This window comes from Chiloscyllium plagiosum, chromosome 2, assembly GCF_004010195.1.
Source record: "Chiloscyllium plagiosum isolate BGI_BamShark_2017 chromosome 2, ASM401019v2, whole genome shotgun sequence".
In the NCBI taxonomy this organism is placed as follows: Eukaryota; Metazoa; Chordata; class Chondrichthyes; order Orectolobiformes; family Hemiscylliidae; genus Chiloscyllium; species Chiloscyllium plagiosum.
In genome coordinates, this window is record NC_057711.1 from 25,374,541 (window position 1) to 25,389,566 (window position 15,026).

The window sequence follows — 15,026 nt, forward strand, 5'->3', positions numbered from 1 at the left end:
ACTATTTCCCAGGGCAGAAATGGCTAACATGAGGGGTCATAGTTTTAAGCTGGTTGGAGGAAAGTATAGAGGGGGTGTCAGAGGCGGGTTCTTTACACAGAGAGTTGTGAGAGCATGGAATGTGTTGTCAGCAGCAGTTGTGGAAGCAAGGTCATTGGGGACTTTTAAGAGACTGCTGGACATGCATATGGTCACAGAAATTTGAGGGTGCATACATGAGAATCAATGGTCGGCACAATATCGTGGGTTGAAGGGCCTGTTCTGTGCTGTACTGTTCTATGTTCTATAAGGGCACCTAACTTGTTCACAGTATTCTGGGTGTGGTCTTATCAGAGCCTTCTATAGTTTTAGCAAGACTTCTTTATATTTGTAAGGCAAACATTCCATTTGTCTTTTCCATTAATGTAATACTTATATGGTAGCTTTTTGTGATTTATGCTCAAGGACTCCCAAATCCCTCTGTTTTGTAGCTTTCAACAGTCTTTCTCCTTTTAAATAATATTCAGCTTTTCTATTCTTCCTTCTGAAGTGCACAACCTAACAATTTTCTACTTCATCGTACATCTGCCAAACTTCCACCCACTTGCTTAACCCGTCTATAGACACACAGCATGGAAACAGACCCTTCAGTTCAACTTGTCTGCGCTGACCAGATATCCTAGTCCCATTTGCCAACATTTCACTCTAAATATCACTCTAAACCTTGCTTATATATATATATACTCATTCAGATGCCTTTTAAATATTCCAATTATACCCAACTCCATGATTCTTTCTGGCAACTCTTTCCATACAGATGCCAACCACTGCATGAAAATGTTACCCCTCTCACTTTAAACTTATGCCGCCTAGTTTTAGACTCTGCTACCCTGGGGGAAAGGCCTTGTCTATTCACTCTCTCCATGCCCCTCATAATTTTATTAACTTTTCATCAGACTTTGATGCTCCTGGGAAAACAAAAGCAGCCTATTGAGCCTATCCCTAGCACTCAAACCTTCCAGTCATCTTCACCACTTGCATTCCTATTGATTTTTGTGTTATCTGCACACTTGGCATTTATTTTTTTCATCCAAGTCATTAATACACATTGTAAGTAATTGCAGCTTGAGCTCTGGTCCCCATGGCACACCACTAGTTATAGGTTGCCCTTCTGGAAATTTTCCTCATATCCCAACTCTCCCTTTCTATTATCCAGGTGAATATCCTATCCCAACACTTCGGGCTCTTACCTTATTATGTAGCCGAACATGCTGCACTTCTCAAATGTCTCCTGGAAATCCAGATATACCACATCCACTGGTTTCTGTTTGATATCTCTTCAAAGAATTTTTAACAAGTTGTCAGGCACAATTTCCCCTTCATGAAGCCTTGTTGACTATATACTTTTAATTGCTCTGCTATTACATTTTTTTATAAAAGAATCTAAAAATAATTCCCAATAAGAGAATATTAGAGGACTAGCTATTTTTAAGTCACTTGTGGGACATGCACGTCACTGGCTGGCCAGCATTCATTGCCATCCCTAGCTGTCCTTGAAATGGTGGTAGTGAGCTAACTTCCTGCACTGTTGCAGACCCACAGAACATAGAACATAGAACATTACAGCGCAGTACTGGCCCTTCGGCCCTCGATGTTGTGCCGCCCTGTCATACTAATCTGAAGCCCATCCCACCTACACTATTTCATGTACGTCCATTTGTCTGTCCAATGATGACCTAAATGCACTTAAACTTGGCGAATCTACTACCGATGCAGGCAAAGCATTCCATACCCTTACTACTCTCTGAGTAAAGAAACTGCCTCTGACATCTGTCTTATACCTATCTCCCCTCACTTTAAAGTTGTGTCCCCTCGTGTTTGCCGTCCCCATACTTGGAAAAAGGCTCTCCCTGTCCACCCTATCTAACCCTCTGATTATCTTGTATGTCTATATTAAGTCACCTCTCAACCTTCTTCTCTCTAATGAGAACAGTCTCAAGGCCCTCAGCCTTTCCTCATAAAACATTCCTTCCATACCAGGCAACCTCCTAGTAAATCTCCTCTGCACCCTTTCCAAAGCTTCTACATCCTTCCTTTAATGTGGTGATCAGAACTGTACACAATACTCCAAGTGCGGCCGTACCAGAGCTTTGTATAGCTGCAGCATAACCTCCTGGTTCTGGAACTCAATCCCTCTATTAATAAAGGCCAAAACACTGTATGCCTTCTTAACAACCCTGTCAATCTGGGTGGTAACTTTCAGGGATCTGTGTACACGGACACCGAGATCTCTCTGCTCATCTGCACTCCCAAGAATCCTACCATTAGCCCAGTACTTTGCATTCTGATTACTTCGGCCAAAGTGTATTACCTCACACTTGTCCACATTAAACTCCATTTGCCACCTCTCAGCCCAGCTCTGCATCCTATCTATGTCTCTCTGCAACCTACTACATCCTTCGTCACTATCCACAATTCCACCGACCTTAGTGTCACCTGTAAATTTACTAACCCACCCTTCTAAGCCCTCATCCAGGTCATTTATAAAAATGACGAACAGCAGTGGACCCAACACCGACCCTTGCGGGACGCCGCTAGTAATTGGACACCAAGATGAACATGTTCCATCAACTATAATCCTCTGTTTTCTTTCAGCGAGCCAATTACTGATCCAAACTGCTATGTCTTCCACAATCCCATTCCTCCACATTTTGTATAATAGCCTACTGTGGGGAACCTTATCAAACACCTTCCTGAAATCCATATACACCACATCAGCCGGTTTACTCTCATCTACCTGTTTGGTCACCCATAATATGATTAGTCAGGGAATTGACTAATCCCCTTTAGAATAATTAGTTGACTGTTTTCCAATTCGCTGCAACTTTTCCAGAAGCTCAGGATTCTTGAAAGATTACTACCAGCGCACTCACTATCTCTGTAGCTACTTCATTTCACATCCTATCAGGTCTGGCAGCCTATTGGCTTTTAATTCCATTAGTTTCCATAGTACATTTCCTCTGGGGATAGTTATGTATTTGCTCTCTCTCTTTTAGTCCTTGATTAATTATGTTTTATTTCGAATGTTATTAGAATGTTATTGGAAGGCAAAGTATTCAACTCCTCTGCCATTTTCTGGTTCTCCATTATTGTTTTCCCAGCCTTGTTCTCTCAGCCCTCTGTTTACTTTCGCCTCTTTCTTCCTTATTATGCATCTAAACAGGCTCTTGCTGATTGGCCCGGTTTCCATGCAAGTTTCCCCTTTGAATTTACTTTCTCCATGTTTTTAGTTTTTTTTTGGTGGCTTTTAAAACTTTCCCAGTTCTTTGGCTTTACCACTAGCCTTTATCACATGTTATTACTTTCAACTTGACTTTCCTGGCTAAACATAGTTAAAAATCACACAACACCAGGTTATAGTCTGACAGGTTTATTCGGAAACATTAGCTTTCGGAGCACTGCTCCTTCATCAGGTGATTGTGGAGAATAAGATTGTAAGACACAGAATTTATAGCAAATGTTTAGTGTGATGTAACTGAAACTATATATTGAAAAAGACCCGGATTGTTTGTTAAGTCTCTCATCTTTTAGAATGACCATGTTGGTTTCAGTTCTTCCATATGTAAATCACAAAACATTTTTTAAAAGTTACATTCTCAAATGCACTTTAACAATTGGTGTCATGTTGACCCAGATAAGGTATTGAAAGTGTTAACCCCCTCTGAGGCTTTCTGTGCCACAATGGTCAGACAGATGGATTTACAGAATCTTACATGGATTCACGCAGTGTTTGAGCAAAATACAATATAATTCTGCAAGTACAAATTCACCCCACAAACTTACATGTGTATGTGTACATGTGGGTGGGGGGGTTATGAGTGTCTGTGAGAGGGTGTGTGTATGTGTGTGACTGTGAGTGTAAAAGGGTTTAAGTCTGTGAGAGGGTGTGTATGGGAGTGTATGTGTGAATGTATGAGAGAGGTTCTGAGTGTGTGTGTCTTACAATCTTATTCTCCACTATCACCTGATGAAGGAGCGGTGCGCCGAAAACTAGTGCTTCCAAACAAACCTGTTGGACTATAACCTGGTGTTGTGTGATTTTTAATTTTGTACACCCCAGTCCAACACTGGCATCTCCAAATTTGGTTAAACATGTTTGGAATGTCCCCTGCCTAGATTTCTTCTTTCTCACTGGGACACATTTTTGTTGTAAGTCACCAACTAAGCATGTGCCATTGTTCCCTTTCTGTGGATTACCACCTTGTTACGGTGGAGTGGCCTGAGTGTTCATTGATCCTGTCAGTGATGCTATCAGGAGTTCTCAACTTCTGGCAGGGCCATCCATGACAATAAAGTTGGAGGGGAAGAACCAAATTAAGCACAATCCAAAACAAGTCCTCAGTGGTGATTCAGGTGGAATAGAATGGTACTGGCATGCATAGAGGATAAGAGACAAAAAAAACTGCAGATGCTGGAAACCAGTGTAAACAGGCAAGAGGCTGGAAGAACACAGCAGGCCAGGCAGCATCAGGAGGTGGAAAAGTCGCTGTTTCGGGTGTAATCCTTCTTCAGGACTGAGGGTGGGTGTCGGGGGAGCTGCAGATAAAGGGGGTGGCAGGAGTAGTGTGGTGAAGTGGGGATAGGTGAAGACAGGCAGAGGGTATGACCTGGTTGGTCAATGAGAGGAATGAATCTGGTTGGTGGCAGAGAGGAGTGGAAGAAAGGGGGAGGGGCTGGGAAGGGAGTCGGGGATGAGGAGGGAGGTTATTTGAAATTGGAGCACTCAATGTTGAGTCCTCCGGGCTGTAGGCTGCCCAGGTGGAAGATGAGCTGTTGTCCCTCAATTTGCAGTTTGGTTCATTGTGGCAAGAATGGTCATGTCGGAAAGGGATTGGGAAGGGGACTGAAAGATCCGGTCGGCTCCTAAGGGCCCAGCTGCGATGCTCAGCGAAATGCTCCCTAAGTTTAGGTTTGGTCTCCTCAATGTAGAGAAGACCACATCGGGAGCACCTGATACAGTAAACTGGATTGGAAGAGAGGCAGGTGAACCTCTGTCTTACCTGGAAGGACAGTTCGGGGCCTGGTTGGGTGGTAGGTGAGGAAAGGAAGACCACATTGTTACATCAGCGTCCTGCACCCAGGCTGAACTGGAGCAGTTTATCGACTTCGCCCATAATCACCTACCCGCCCTCAAATTCACTTGGTTCATCTCAGACACCTCCCTCCCCTTTCTCGACCTCTCCATTTCCAAGTCCAGTGACAGTCTCCAGACGGACATTTACTCCAAACTCACAGACTCCCATAACTACCTGGACTACACCTCCTCCTACCCAGTATCCTGCAAGAACTCCATCCCATTCTCCCAATTCCTCCGCCTCGGACAAGGAGACATTCCACTCATGAGCATCCCAGATATCCACTTATTTTAAACAATGTGCTTTTCCTCCCTCTGGTCATCCAAACAGCCCTCTGCTGCACCACCTCTGTTCCACTGCTCTAAACACCCCCATTCCCAATGCAACAAAGACAGAGTCCCCCATGTCCTCACCTACTATCCCACCAGTCTCACCATCCAATGCATCATCCTTAGACACTTCCGTCAACTCCAACTAGACCCTACAACCAAGAACACCTTCCTTCCCCACTCCTCTCTGCCTTCCGCAAGGACCATTCCCTTCAACAGTCCTTCGTTTGCATCACTCTCCCTACCAACCTCCCCGAAACCCTCAGGCACCTTCGCCTGCAACCGGAAAAGATGCAAGACCTGCCAGTAGACCAACCCCCTCACCTCCATCCATGGCCCCAAACAGTCCTTTCAGGTGAGACAGAGGTTCACCTCCCTCTCTTCCAATACAGCTGACTGCATCAGGTGCTTCCGATGTGGTCTTCTCTACATCGAGGAGACCAAACCTAAACTTAAGGAATGGTTCACCGAGCATCACAGCTGGGCCCATAGGGGCCAAATGGAACTCCCAGTCGCTGTCCATTTTAATTCCCCTTTCCACTCCCTTTCTGACATGACCACCCTTGGCTGCCTCCATTGCCATAACGAATCATACCGCAAATTGGAGGAACAATACATTATCTTCCACCTGGGCAGCCTACAGCCCAGAGGACTCAGCAGAGTTCTCGGATTTCAAATAACCTCCCTCCCCATCGCTCAAGCCCTTCCCTGCCCCACCCCCTCCCAGCCACCTACCAGATTCAGTCCTCCCATTGACCAACCAGGTTGTATCCTCTGCCTGTCTTCACACTGCCCCCACCACCTCCTGCCCCCACCACTCCCTTTTTCTGCAGCTCCCCCTACACCCACCCCTAGTCCTGAAGAAGGGTTACACCTGAAATGTCAACTTCTCCATCTCCTGATGCTCCCTGGCTTGCTGTATTCTTCCAGTCTCCTGCCTGTCTGCATAGAGGATTGGCTTGGAGAGTGGGTAAAAAAGTGGTAGATGGAATACAATGGGGGCAAATGTGAGGTTATGCACATTGGTAGGAAGAATAGAGGCAGAGATTATTTTCTAAATGCGGAAAGGCTTCAGAAATCTGAAACATAAAGGGGCTTAGGAATTCTGGTGCAAGATTCCCCTAAGGTTAACATGCAGGTTCAGTTGGCAGGAAGGAAGGCAAATGCAATGTCAGCATTCATTTCAAGAGGGCTAGAGTATAAGACCAGAGATATACTGCTAAGGCTGTATAAGGCTCTGGTCAGTCCATATTTGGAATATTGCGAGCAGTTCTGGGATCCATATCTAAGAAAAGATGTGTTAGCCTTGGAGGTGGCTCAGAGGGGGTTTACAAGAATGATCCAAGGAATCAAGAGCTTGGCAATGAGGAGTAGTTGAGGACTCCAGGTCAGTTTTTGATAGAGTTTAGAAGGAGAATACTGAGAGGCCTGGACAGAGTGAACATGAAGAATATATTTCCACTAGTTGGAGAGATTACGACCCAAGAGCAAGCCACAAAGAGAAGGGACAACACTTTAGAACGGAGTTGTTCTAGGGGAGGAATTTCTTCAGCCAGTGAGTAGCGAATTCATTGAGACAGAGGGCTGTGAAGGCCAAGTTATTGAGTGTATTTAAGACAGAGGTAGATAGGTTCTTGATTGGTAAGGAGATCAATCGTTATGGGGAGAAAGCAGGAGAATGGGGTTGTGAAACATTTCAGCATTGATCGAATGGTAAGCAGACCAGATAGGCCAAATGGCATAATTCCACGCCTACATCTTATGGTCTTACAGAAGATATTTGAACAGCTGTTGTCGAGGCAGGCCCCAGTTGTCGAGATTTCCTTGAGACTTGAATTGGGTTTACCTTCTCTCAAATACCACGTACATACCGATGTGCAACAGCATTTCCATGTTAATAGATATCCCATACAGGAGGCTACATGAGGAAATCAACACCTCCCTCACCACACAACACTCAGCTCTGCAGTGATCATTGGGAAATATCCAGGATAGGAAAGAGTAGTCTGGAAGTGCCTTGCTTCTGTCCAGCAGGTAGCTGATGGAGTTTGACACAGTCGTTTTGCTCTCGGAATAGGAACAGGAGAGCGTTTGGGCAGCTTTCTTCACGATTGGGCAACTCTCTTCAGGATCCACACAGCTTACCCCAAATGTGGAAGATGCTAGAAAAGGTACCCTAAATGTAGTCTGTTCCATCACCACACTGGCTGGTAAATCACACCCAGCAGCTCAGCTGCCTGCAGTCTCCAAACCAAAGTCAAACTCAATCTCAGAACCTGGAGTAGATTAGATTAGATTACTTACAGTGTGGAAACAGGCCCTTCGGCCCAACAAGTCCACACCGACCCGCCGAAGCGCAACCCACCCATACCCCTACATTTACCCCTTACCTAACACTACGGACAATTTAGCATGGCCAATTCACCTGGCCTGCACATCTTTGGACTGTGGGAGGAAACCGGAGCACCCGGAGGAAACCCACACAGGCACAGGGAGAATGTGCAAACTCCACACAGTCAGTCGCCTGAGGCGGGAATTGAACCCGGGTCTCTGGCGCTGTGAGGCTGAAGTGCTAACCACTGTGCCACCATGCCGCCCAAGTGTAGGAACCCCTATCAATAATGAACAAAACAATGGTCCTGAATGAAGAACTGCCCTTGTTGTCTGTGAATTCAGAACTACAACATTGATATCACTACTTTCCAGGAGACTTGAAGAGCAGATAAAGGTGTTGTGGGTAAACTACTCAAGTTACCTTTAATTCGGCTAACTATTAAGAAATGAAATACTGAAATAATAATTTCAACTTTATTAAGACTCAAGTAAGCAAGTAAAAGCCTGCAATCCAATGTAGCTATTACTGATTCATGATGAAAGCTGACCAGGAGTTCAATCATTAGTAGTCAGTCTCTGCAAGTGTCCAGGGTTTGGTCATTCTGCAGGGTTGGTCGTCAAAGTTCTGCTGTTGAGTTGCTCTTTGTTGGATTCTTATACAATTTTCTCTTTTTAAAGTTTGTAATATGACATTATTGATGATCTTTTAGATTCATTTATTCCCAATATTGATTACACTTTCAGAAACCTCATGTTTACAGCTTGCCTTTGCATCAAAAATAATTCATTTATTTCTTGTTACATCCAGGGTTAGCTGTCTGTTTAAAGCACAGCTTTTTCCTGCAATTAACTCTTTTACTTCAGAACATAGCTTCTGCAGGCAGGTCTAATTACCCATTTGTCACAAAGCACAAATTATCAAATAAGTGTCATCTCCTCTCTCACAGGAAACAACTCATTTATGTTCCGTCTTCCCAGGGAGTGTCAACTGTTGTTGTAACTCATTTTTATAACAGTTTCTTGCTGTCCTTCTCATCTTAAGAAACAGCTTATTCCAAAAAGAGTTATTGCTGCTTCTTTCAATGCATGTGTCATAGTTTATCTTTGTTGATTTTTCCAATCCAAGAACAGTTATTAGAATTGGAAGTTTACATTGTCACAACGGGGGGGCTGAAGGAGAGGAAATCTCAAGGATTAACTGAGGACACATGGATTTAGATTAATCGAGAATGAACTTGTCAACCACATCTCAGAGCTCCCTTTGGCATTACTGCATACCTCATGACTCTCTGTCTACAACTTGCCAAGGACCAGCAGGCAATGATTGTGAGTGTTAATACTCAACTCTTGATGCCACAAAGGAGGTCAAAGATGGTTTCTACTCCAGCCTGGACACCATACTTAGCAACATCCCTAAGGAAGATAAAATTATCATCCTTGGAGACTTCAACTAGTGTTGGAAAGGACTCCTGACTCTGGAAAGGAAACATTGGAAAGAAAGGAGTTGGAAATTGCAACTCCAATGGGATTGCCCAGCTCTCCAAATGTGCAGAACGCCAGGTGGTTATGACCAACAACACACTGTTCTGTCGAAAAGACATATTCAAGACTTCTTGGAGGCATCCATAAACAAAGCATTGGCATATGATCAATTACATCATTGTATGATCTCGACCAAGAGAATGACCTCATTACCAAAGTGATGACAAGTGCAGATGACTACTGGACAGAACACCAGCTCTCATCTGCTCCTCATTGTCCATCAAATGCTACCAGAAGCAACTGAAGGTAAAAGTTCATAAAATAGTTCAACATTGAACATCTTCAGTGACAAGCAGATGAATGAACTTCCAACAACGTCTGCACCAAATCTCCAAAGAGATCATCTTAATAGAGTGGAGAAAATCTGGGAAGAGCTGGAGACAGCCATTACCTCATACTGTGAAGAAACCATTGGCTTCAAGACCAGGAAACACTAGGACTGGCTCAACAAGAATGACCATATCATCCAAGACCTCTCTGACAAGAAGAGGAAAGCTCTCTGTGCCTGAAATCAGCAGCGAGGCAAGGAGCAGAAATCATCAAACAGCAAAGGTGGAGTTACAAAGAACAGCAAGGAAAATCAAGGCCTAATGTTGGACTGAGAAAGCTAAGGACTGCAATTCTGTGCTGACAAGCACAACTCCCAGTGCTTCTTCAGTGATGCCAAGGCAATATATGGCCCCAACACCCTTGGCTTCAAAGCCACAATACATCATTGACAAGGGTGTGTTTAGGAAATTCCCATCAATGATGACTTGGATTCCCATGTAGTGTGGCAAAAGTTGAAGCTACAAGAAGAATGGAAAAGCCGCAGGAGTAGACGGATTCCAGTGGACATTTTCAGACTTGGAGGTGCTCAGCTTAATTGTCATCTCCATCGACTGTTCCTGAAAATCTGGGACAAGAAAGAAACCCTTGTTGATCACAGAAATGCTGTCATTACCACCATCTACACAAAGTGGACTGTGGGAACTACTAAGGAATCTCCCCACTCTCCATCACTGGGAAGATCATCAGCTGTATCTGCGCTAGGCACCTTCTCCCAGGTTCTGAGGAAATCTTTCCCGAAAGTCAGTGTGGCTTCCAATCAAACCGTGGAACTACGGACATGATTTTCACTGCTGGCAAATCTAAAAGAAATACCAGGAACAACATCAACATGGCCAACATCGATCTGGCTATGGGTTCTATCAGGCAGTGGGGAAATACTGTGGAAGACCCTGCCAAAGACACAGGTGTCAGTGGATTTCATCAACATCCTCTGCCATCTCCATGACAACATGTCAGTGACAGCCCTCACTGACAGTAAAATAACAGAATCTTTTGAGGTCAAGTCAGGGTGAAAGCAGGGATGTGTCATCACCTCCACTCTTTTCTCCATCTTCATCGCCATCATTCATGAACAAATTTCCAAGTGGTGTGAACATTGTCTATACAGTGGACAGAAAACTCAACCATAGCCAGTTGAAATCCAAGAAGAGAACAGCATTAACATCCCTCATGGAACTTCAGTTTGTTGATGATGATATGATTTCTACTATCGCAGAAGAGCATCTTCAAGCTTTGCTTAAGGCCTTTGCGGGAGTATACTGAAGAATTGGTCTCAGCCTCAACCTCAAGAAGACCTGAATCCTTTACCAACCAAGTCAGGTTCCACTCCACCCTCCATTAAGATCAACAGAGAAATCCTCCTAAACATGGGATATTTCCCCAACCTGGGAGTCTACGTGTCATCCAAGGCTGACATTGATGTGGAGATTCAACATTACATCCAATTTGCAGATACCACCTTCACGTGCCTAAGGATATAGATTTCAAAAACCGTGCTGATACCAAAATCCTTCTGTATAAAGTAGTCATCCTTCAGACTCTTCTACATGGTTCAGAATCCTGGACTACATATAAATGCCACCTTAAGACCTTTGAGAAGTATCATGAACACTGTCTGAGATGGATTCTCTGCATCAGCACCCTTGAAGGAGCCAGTCACACCATAATCAAGGCCATGGTCATCCGAAACCAACTCTACTAGGCTGGCCACATGCTTGGGATGCCTGAGTTCCAACTACCAAAGGCAATTGTCTTCACCCAGCTTAAGGAAGGCACTCAAAGTAGAGGAGGCAAAAGGAAAGATTTCAGAGACTCCTTGAAGGCTTCACTCATGAATTGCAACATAGGCGTCAACACATGGGAGACCCTTTTTTTTTCAGAAGAATCTGTCTTAGAGGAAACCTCTGTATAATTGCCAATGATCTCAAGGCAAGGAGGAATTCCACTTCCTGGAAACACCTGCCAAATGGGTGGATGTGTGGTTCTAGATTTTGGGCGTATCAGCCACATAAGGACACATTGACGTGGGATTTTCTACAGACAATCATAATCATTAGCGAGTGATTGCTGATGATGATTGTTCCTCAACAATCTTTGCTGCTAACTCATTTCACAGAGCAGTCCAGCTAACTCTGCCCACATTCTCTTTTTATGATTATAGCAGAATTATTAAAACCTGTTAACATCACCTTGAGCTGAGCTCAAACAGTAAGGAATTCCCTGAGTGGGATTTGCCGGTTTGAAGTTGATGATATTTTAAGTCCAAGAGTTGGATGTCAATGCTATATATAAGTAGAGCATTTCTTTAAATATTCAGTTACAGGAAATTTATTCAGTAACTGCTTACTTTTTTTGTGCTTAGTTAGTGATTGTAATTATTTAGTTTGGGGTTTCTGTTTGCCCAAAACCAACTACAATGAATAAAAACGGTAACCTTTGAATAGCAAACAAAACCGAGATGCAGAATAGATGAAAGAACTGTTTAAATCAATAGAGTACAAGGTCATTTGCGTCATTGCAAAATAAGCAGGCAAACACCAGGCACATGGAATTAATACATTACACTGGAAACAGGTGTTCATGTACCTGCCGTCTATTCTACTTTGTGTATGTTTAGAAGCATTCGTGTTTCCTAAGTCAACATGTTAGGCATGACTGTAGTTTTACTGTCAATGTTCCAGCTGCAAAAATATCTTGACCATTTGTCTTTCAAACTAAGCAAGCCTATCTATTCTGATTTTGCACCTCTCTCTTTTAATTATCATTTCATTTTGGTAATTTTTTTTTTAAAAAAGCAAACATTTAGATCTGTCTGTGTACATCTACTTATGCTATCCGTTTTATTTTCTTATTAACTAAGTGCTATGCTGTGCTGTCTGATAGCAGAAACAGATTAAACGGGAACTCTCAAAAGGGAGTTGTACACGCACTTTAACTGAGAACAAACTGCAGAGATGTGAAGAATGAGCATGGAAGTAGGATTAAACTCAATAGCTTTTTCAAAAAGCAAACAAAGGCACAATTAGCTGAAGGGTTTCTTTTACTGCTCAACAATTCTAAGATATAATCAAGTGCAAAGTTTGTATCAGAAGGACAAGGATACAATAAGGAAAATACTGAAATGCTGGAAATCTGAAATTAAAACAAAAAGAAAATGCCATAAATACACATCAGATCTAGTAGGATCTGTGCAGAGAGGTTAATGAACTTTTATAGAGAGAAGTGAGGAATCTTTTGAGCAAGTGAAAAGGGGGAAGGGGATGAAAACAACAACATGGAAGGTCTGTGGAGGAAAGAGATTAAATCATAAAAGTTTTGATGGTGTAAGTTCAAAGGAAGTGGCAATGATATTTACATCTAAATGTGGTTATTCAGGTGGGGCAGGAGGATATCTGGAAGGGCACTGAAATGGAATGAAACAAAATTACGTTATGATATGTTTTTAATGTGGAAATTCTTGTGAAATAGGAGTGATTCTACAATCAGGTGCTCCAGGCAGTGAGTAATGATCTGACAAGGCATGAGGCAGGAAGTTGGATGCCATCAATAATTGACCACAAACCAATGGCTATGGATTCATGATTTCCTGAACTGTGCTCTTTGCGAACACTGGTCTCAATCTGTATATTTACAGTAAACCCATTACTGGACATCTAATGGTCTTTGGAAATATAGGATTCTTAATATATCGTAATGTAGTCTAGAGGAGAGATTGCTATAAAGATAGGGCAGTTTTACTTTTTTAAAACTGATGTTGAGAGAAGCTTAGCATTACCTTCACTGTGTTGACAGGTTGATTTGTGGATTTATGCATGATGATCAGTTCCCCTTTGACTGGGGAACATTGGATCTGGAGTACGCCATTCTGCCCTGGAACCCTCCCTGGCATCCATGAGATGGAGGAGCAGAAGTAGGCCATTCAACCCATCAAGTCAGCTTCGCCATTCAATGAGTTCATGGCTGCAGATACATCACGGCTGATCTATTCCTCAAATCCATTTTGCTGCTGTTTCTCCCTCAATATCCTTACCCTCACAAAATCTATTGATCTCAATTTTGACAGCTTCACTGCCTACATCAACAGACCTTTATTTGCTCAGATAGCTGCAGGTTTCCATGCCCCGCTGTGTGAAACACAGCTTCTGGATTTCACTGCTAAGTGAAATGTGGAAATCACCACCAAAGAGCGCGGAATTTTACTGGAGGGTCACCATGCCTCAGGTGAGGTTGGAAATGCAGTGCCTTCAGGGTGACCTTAGCCAGTACAGGGATTAAACCCATGGCTGTCTATGTCACTCTGCATTGCAAGCCATTTATCCAGCCAACTTCAGTGAGTCTGTGCTGCATACAATGCAAGTCAATAAATCTTTTTTGAGGCAAGTTGTTAAACTGAACACAGCATTCCACAGGGGTCTGACAAGGGTCCACAAACAATTTTCTATTCATTAAAATTAGTGGACAGAAGACTGTGCAAGACACACGGAATTGCAGCAAACAATTTTCCACCGAGATTCCCAGAGTAGATATTAGTGCAAGGTCTCTGGATGTGCATTGATAAGTGAGCAAGTCAAAACTTGAAGGGGTACTGGAGGTCATAGAATTATGAACTATTACAAGGTGGAAAGAGTCTCTTTGGCCCATCACGTTTGCACTGATCAGCAAACACCTATCATCTCTAATCCCATTTCCCAGCACTTGGCCCATAGCCTTGTAATGCCATGGCACCTCAAGTGACTGCCTAAATACTTCTTAAATGTTGTGATGGTTTCTGCCTCTGCCATGCTTTCAGGCAATGAGTTCCAGATACCCACTACACTCTCAATGAAAAGAATTCTCCTTTAATCCCCTATAGTCCTCCTGCTTCTAACCTTAACTCTATGCTTCATAGTAACTGGGGGATGGCCAGGGTGAATAGAACGCAGCTGCTCCCCTTAGTCAATAAGGGGGCATAATTTTATGGTGGAAGGTTTAGAAGGAATTTGAACTTTTTTCACCCAGAGGCTGTTGGGTACTGCCTGGGAGAGCAGTTGAGGCAAGAACCTCACAATATTTAACAAAGAACTTGGTTGAGCACTTGAGATGTCACAACATTCAAGGCTATGGGGCCTAGCACTGGAAGGTGGAATGAGTCCAGATGCAGTATAACTTTGGCAGCACAGACTTGATGGGCCTCTTCTGCACTGTACAATTGTACAAGACTCTAAGGGCAAAAGTTCATTCCTATTGACACTATGTTCCTCATAATTTTCTACAATCAGGTTTCCTCTGCACCTTTCTCTGCCTCAAGGAAACTATGATGTGGAGGTGCCAGTGTTGGACTGGGGTGGACAAAATCTGAATCCACACAACACCTGTAGGTTACTGCCCTACAGGTTTA